General features: G+C 40.1%; 1 protein-coding gene across 3 annotated transcripts in view; it reads right to left on the bottom strand.

Annotated features, from left to right (window-relative positions):
* Positions 1-7,174, bottom strand: part of ano2b (anoctamin 2b) — a 73,452-nt gene that overhangs the window by 14,489 nt on the left and 51,789 nt on the right. The gene's annotated exons all lie outside the window — the stretch shown is intronic.

The following is a 7,174-nucleotide window of genomic DNA, read 5'->3' as shown; positions in this document are numbered from 1 at the left end:
AACCAACAGGTAATGCTCCATACTGCTTTATGGTCCCATAGTTTTTAAGATTTTTTTTTCTTGGGTCTATTGTCATAGTTACATAGATGGAGGAAAGAAAGATAATCCTGAGTTGCTCAGTTATGCTGGGAACAGACTACATTAATTGACTAGTTTAATTTTTTTCAAGTGGGTTTTTATGACCAATGGTGCTTTTTAATTTGGGCCATATGGGCAGTTGCCCAGGGTAGCAGAAAGGGGAGGGACAGCCAACAACTAGAAAATAAAATATTTGCTACTACCTGTATGGATATTGCCACTTTCCTAAAATAATGGACTAAATCATTTTTGCCAAAAGTGATTTTGGGAGAGGGAAAAAATCACCACCCATTTACTTTCAAAAGATACTTTTGGCAAAAAAAAAGAAAGTACTTGCTTCCTACAAATTATTTACTTATTTGATAACTGCATTTTTATCAGTTTGGGGGCCTCACGAAAACCTGAGGGTTTTTTTTTGGTTTATTTAGCAAATTTGCAAATTTTTCAAGACATTTACCATGTTTTCCGCACTGTAAGGCGCACCGGATTATAAGGCGCATAGAATACACACTACAGTTAGGGTTGCCACCCATCACTTACTGAGCCTATATGGGATGTGATTTGTTCCGTACTCTACAAATGTGGATGTGTAATAATAAAGAAATGGTCCCCGAGTACGTTTTAAAGTAGGCTGCCCCAGTCATTGTTTCACTCACTGCGGTGGTGTTGCGATATTGTGCCCAACTGCTTTCTGGGTAACACAGACCAACCGACACGCTGCCGCCACAGTCTCTGTCTCTCTTCATCCTCCCCCTCCGGCTTTAAATGTATAGGGGCTGGTCCGTTGGTAACCCTAGTTGAAGCACCATGGATGAATGTCTACAGCCACTTTGTTGACATGAAGAATGTCAACAAAACAGTCCAACTCCAGTCGGCGAGGAGAGCCTTCCGACTGGACCGGGGCGTGGCCGGACGATAGTCACCCTTCTCCGTTCGCGCACAGCATGTTGGTGGAGAACGTGGTGCTAAATGACCTGCAGACAACCTGATTCTAGACGGTCGGTAGGTAGATAGGTCAAACTTTATAACAAACCAGCGTTCTGACAACTATCCCAGCATGCACCGCACGCTTCTTCTTCTACGGGCGAAAATGAAATCGGCAGCTGCTTACCGTAGTTGCTAGACCTGTTGTGGCTCAATATTGGTCCATATATAAGGCGCACTGTCGGCTTTTGAGGAAATTGAAGGTTTTTAGATGCGTCTTATAGTGCGGAAAATATAGTACAAGTTTTTTCTAGAAAATGTCAGAGATTTTTTGACAAAAATGTATTCCTCTTGTTTTTCTAAGTACAATACACCGTCGTAGTTTCTGGTGCTTCTTCCGCTTCGTTTGTCACCTTACTTGACGCCCCATGGCGCCCATACGGAGATCCAGGTTTTGAGGCCTTGTTAATAAAATTGTAGTACAGCACACAAGCTGTCCTTGAACAGAACCATCTACTCACTACATGGTTCAATTCGTCTCTCTTTACCAAGGAGAATGAGTTTTATGTGTTTACATCCACCGCGTGCCCTACTGGTGATCTTCAACAATGTCGTGCCTCCTCTCTCATCTCAGCAGTGATTTGTAAAACATAAATGTAACTAAGTGAACACAAGGCTCAGATTGAGGGAAGTTGCATGCGAGTTTGCAGATTAATTCCAAAAGCCTTCTTACAAGTGTTTCTGTGGATAATGAAAAACGCAGACGTCCATTTTCTGTCAGTGTTAGATAATGCAAATCAATAACAACTGAACATATGGTTTTAAAAAGGCAAAAACGGGTTATGTGGAGCCTTAACTTCTGACTGCTTGAGTTTTTGAATGTTAAAAAGGGGTAAATAACGCACGTCAATATGTCACATACACAGAAATAATTTAGCAAGTTGAGCAAAATCCAAAATCTGCGGCATGATGCTTACTGGATTCCCTCTTATTAGTTCTGCGGTAATAATTTTCTGAGCAGAGCTTATCTCTGCAGCTCATGAAATGAAGAGTAAATATTTTCGCCTGATGCACCAAGAACAGATGTCCAATAATAAACCTCCCAATAATCCTTCACATAGCTGCTTGGCCCTCGCTTGACTTCAGGGCGATAAGAACATAAACACAGGCAGCCTGATGTCAGAGCAGCAAACTTTATACAACGATTTATAGACGTCGACGAAGGCAGGAGAAGGACCTTCATGAAGGACTTTGTATTGTATCTGTCACCCTGTATATGTAGCTTTTGTTGAAGACAGGAATCAGTTCATAAGTTGCTATACAGCTCGATCACGGTTGCTCGCCAAAAACACACGGTCATTTTCAAACATGACTCACCATGTTTTAAACTATTTGTGTAGCAGTTTTTTGGTACTTGACAAAAAAAAAGGCAAAAATGCCTGTTTGTAATTAACAAAACAGAGAAATGTATTCTTTCGTTTGAGGCGATGGGAAGCAGAACAAGGTTCTTTCTGGACGTTTTACAGCATCTGGATGCTGTAAAAACATTGCAAAAATACTGAGGCTTCCTCAGTGTTAGACTCTAGCAACATTAACTCTTAAGATATGTCTTTTTTCAGACCTTTTGTACACTTTGAGTTTTTATTTTTGTCCTTCCTCAGTGTACCCTGCACTACATTTGGGTTTATTCATTCAGGTCAACACTAACAGACACTCCAAGCTTTTCAATACTATACTTAATTATGTCCTCCTTCAAAGAAAATTAATTTGAATGTCGTCCTGATAGTGGAAAATATTTAGTGAAGTTAAATAATCACCTGTCAAAATGTTTTCTTAGGTTTCTTGGTTGGACTTCTGTTTTCAGTGTCTCTGAGGTGCAGTTTTTAAGCCCAGCCTCTAATACTAGCAAAGTTTCCATATAATAATAGAACAGAAGGTGGAGGAATATTAAAATCCTTACCTTCTTGTAAATGGAGAAGATGAGCGACGCTGTCTCGGTATGCTATTCCTAAGCTAGCTCACTTGAAGACACCCGAGTACAAACTGAGCACAAAACCACAAAGTACAGGGCAAGTGTGTGTGTGTGTGTGTGTGTGTGTGTGTGTGTGTGTGTGTGTGTGTGTGTGTGTGTTACGATTGTAAATTAGCTCAAAGACAGAAGTGTTGATAGATGAGCTTAACTAAGTCTGTACCATACAGACGCACCAACAGTTTGTCAGTAATTTAGAAAGTAGCACTAAGCTAATCAGGATGAACGTCACCTACAGATTCATTACCACCAACTAAAACTTGTAGTGAAGAATTACAAGTACAGAGCTCTCTTTAAGCTGAGCACACACAAACACACAGAGCGGTTAATTGGGTCTAAAATGTACACGTGCACATTTGTAATCTATTTTAACTAACTCAAATTAAGTAATTGGCTGTTTGACTGACGGTCTCGGCTTATGGAGCACACCATGCTTACCTCTGTGATTCAGATGACGACTTTAAGAAGTCTTTTTCCAAGAAGACCTACATCTACTTAGGCTTCCTGTATTCACCATAATTCACATTCCCACTCCTTGATTCTTACACTTTTTTCCTATTTCTTGTGGGAGTACCGCAAAGGACAGTGTAATTGTGAAGTTAAAGGAAAACGACAAACAGTTCTCAACGTTATTTAGAAAAAACATTTGGCATAGAATTAAAGCCACGAGAAGTCTCCTTTTACTTTGTGCCAACCGTCACGTAAAAATTACGTGAAATCCCAAAATAATACAAAACGCTGAAGCTTTGACGACATTACTGAAGAGGCGTGCAGTCCGCTGATGCAGAAATTATGATTTAGTCCATCATACTGCTGTTTTTAAATCTGATTAAAAATTGAAATGGTTCTGTTACTCCGTCTATCTTTATAAAAACCACCCAGAGCGGATACGTTCCTCCTCTGCTCTCTGCCGTGCCGGTATCTTTCCATCATGCTTAATCTTTTCCTCGCTATAAAAGAAGCCTAGTTTCTTTGCCTTCTTATCTGATCATTTCATCAATGCTGTCAGCCCCCCCGCCCTTCCTTTCTACTCAGCTTGACACTACCATGCATCCATTCATTCGCCTGTCCTGTGACATGTATTCATCCATACCAGCCACAATCCCAACATCAACGAGGGATGACAAAAGGGATATAAAAAGACATTAACTTCATGGAGTTTTTGACATCAAGAGCTGGATGACTGGCTCTTGAACCAAGGAACAGCTGTTGTACACAGCGATGTACATATTGGACACAAAAAAAACCCTTCTTGGGACATTTGTTACCAATTTCACGCCTAATAACCGTTACAGGCGTAAAGGGTCTCATCATACTTTTGGCGTGACGCATCACGGCACTCCAGCACAAAGATGGCATTCTTGCTTCGCCGACTTATGTAACTGCAGGTCGGCCTTGGCTGTCTATGGCCGCCGTCATCCGTGACCTTTCCCACTGCAGCGCTTTATTTTAACATTCTAAAGAAGATTCTTGCCTTTGGCACCAGCAAAAATGCGTTGAAGATACAATGGTGAACTGTCTTTGCAGTTATTGACATTATTAAATTAAAAAAGCTGTGGTGCTGGAAATAAGGTGTTTTCAGCCTTAAACCTTTTATGTTTCATGTGTAGAAGGTGCTTGTTACATCTGCAGTTGACGTAAAGTAAGACGTGACAGTTAGTTTGTTAAAGTTAGTTTGTTCAGTTGACGTAAACCAGGGAGTCAGTGGAAAGTTGCTAGAAGTCACTTTTTAAGTTGAAGAAGCAACTATGTTGAAACCCCCCCCCATAAACCCGGTGCGTATTTTCCGCAAAAGGATCTAGGTCAGTGTTTTTCAACCACTGTTCTGTGGCACACTAGTGTACCGTGAGAGATCGTCTGGTGTGCCGTGGAAATTATCCAATATCACCTACCGTATTTTCCGGACTATAAACTGCTACTTTTTTCCTACACTTTGAACATGCAGCTTTTCTGTGGATTTTTCTTCAACCACCAGGGGGCTCTTTAGCAGGAAGTGAATCATTGGAAGTCAAAATTGGAAATCAAAGAAGAACGCGCTAATTTTCATTTAGAACAACCACCTGCTAGCAGCAGGCACGACGGAGAAATGTTTTCAAACTCATATGATGCAGCTTCTAAGTTGAGGAGTATTGACCTGGCAGTACAGGAGGGAAATAAATCCGCTGCACGTAAACTTGGTGTGAACAAAACCGGATTTGGAGACGGAGAACTGTGTCCTTAATATATGCAGCAGTTATTAGGATGCAGCCCTCTGCTGCCCTCTGCTGGGTCCTTTTGGGAAACAGAGAGCGGCAGAGATACCAGCGGCCTGTAGCCCGGTGCAGCTATATGCAAGTTTCCGCGGGGGGTTATGGGAGTTTCAAAACATGTGAAGGTACAGTTTATAGTATGGTGCGCTCATAGTCTGGAAAATACGGTAATTGGTCTTAAAATATTTTTTGAAAACGAATTAATTATCTGCAAATAATGCCATCTTAGAGTGTCTTTGCTGTAGTAGTGACTACGTAATCATGTAATTTTATTACCACTAGATGGCAGTAGGTACAGAGCATTTTACATTAAAACAAGAGAATTAGTGATGCATAAATGTTACTACATTCATGCATCACACACAACAGTGTTGTGGCCCTGTTCAGGTGTATTTTTTGAAGTGGACATGTTAAGTGCAATTTGAAATAAGAAATGTAAAATATGATAAAAATATTTTTTTGTGTTTATTGGATTCCTATTCAAGACACTTTGATAAAAATGATTATATGTGTAATATAGGTGGCTACAGAGTATCTTTGTTTACATTTTTGGTTGGTGGTGATTTTTTCAATTAAAACAATGTACCTTGGCTCAAAAAAGGTTGAAAAACACTGGTCTAGACCATATTTAGACTCTATTTGCCAAGGATAAACTCCATGTTTTTTGGAACTACCTGCGGTCCTGGTCAGGAATTGTGCGTAAGAAATTTGATTGGCAGCAGACGACATTCCATGATTGGCTCATGGGTTTACGTGATTGGATGATCTAAGGCGGCACTTATAGCTCGTTGCAACTGGATGGGGCAACTCGAAACGAACAATTATAGCAAGAGATTTTTGAGAAACTGATTGTCCAAAGTTACAGATGCAAAATGCCATCATCAAGAGTGTCGACGACAGATCCTGTGTGCTCACATTCCCACATTCCCGCCCAAGTTTCTATCAGTATTCACGCCCACATAGTGAGGGACACGCTGCCAGTGGAGAGGCACCAAACGTGGCTGGAACTGAACCATAAATGAGACTTGACAATGGAGAGGGGGCTTCAGCAAATTACATTAGTAGACATTCCGGTTGAGTTTTAGAAGTTAAAGTTCCAACACTTACAGGATTACAACTGTAACTGCAGCTTCAGAAATAGTGAAGTACAGCTTCTATATAAAGGACGATACACATCACATTTCAAAAATATGCTGTTGCTGTTTTCTCCCAAGCAGCATTGGGTCTGTGGCTGACACCATGACTACTGAGAAAAGTTATGGTGGTTAAAAAACAAAAGAAAAAGTGTCATAATTTTGTTTTTATGGAATTGCATATTCTAATTTCCTGGAGTTCTGTTGCCATTGACATTTTTAAGTCATTTTGATAACATTTCCATTCCCCGTCTGTTGCTGCGCACTGCTTGTCAACTGCCTGAAAGAAGGGTTGACGTTTTTCCCTCACTTTGAAGAAACCTCAATAAAACTCAAACTTATGGAATAGGAGCTAAAGGAGGACAAACCACTTTCATTAAAGTGACACTGTTTTAAAACTCCAGTAAACAAACTACAAAGTCTACAAAGTCATGTAAGCAGCAGTTTGCATCTAGCTGCCAGAGACGCTAACAATGCTAATTACCAAGCTAATACCAGATTGTTGTACTAATTTTACATTCCAAAGAGCAGAATTGCAAAAAAAATAAAATAAAAAGTATGTTTAATGCGATAAACATTTGAAAACTAAGTAAATGCATGTTTATTTTTTTGATTGAGTCTGTAACTCAAAATTAAATTACAATGAATAAGTGCTTTAGGTAATATTTGAAATCCAGTTAAACCAGCTAGACATCTCAGCATCTGCTCAAAGCTGTTCTGGACTGCAGATTATGATGATTGGCCTTTAAATATACCATTCC

The sequence above is a fragment of the Poecilia formosa genome, unplaced genomic scaffold, assembly GCF_000485575.1.
Source record: "Poecilia formosa unplaced genomic scaffold, Poecilia_formosa-5.1.2 Scaffold284, whole genome shotgun sequence".
Classification (NCBI taxonomy): Eukaryota; Metazoa; Chordata; class Actinopteri; order Cyprinodontiformes; family Poeciliidae; genus Poecilia; species Poecilia formosa.
This window is presented reverse-complemented; position numbering and strand designations above follow the sequence as displayed.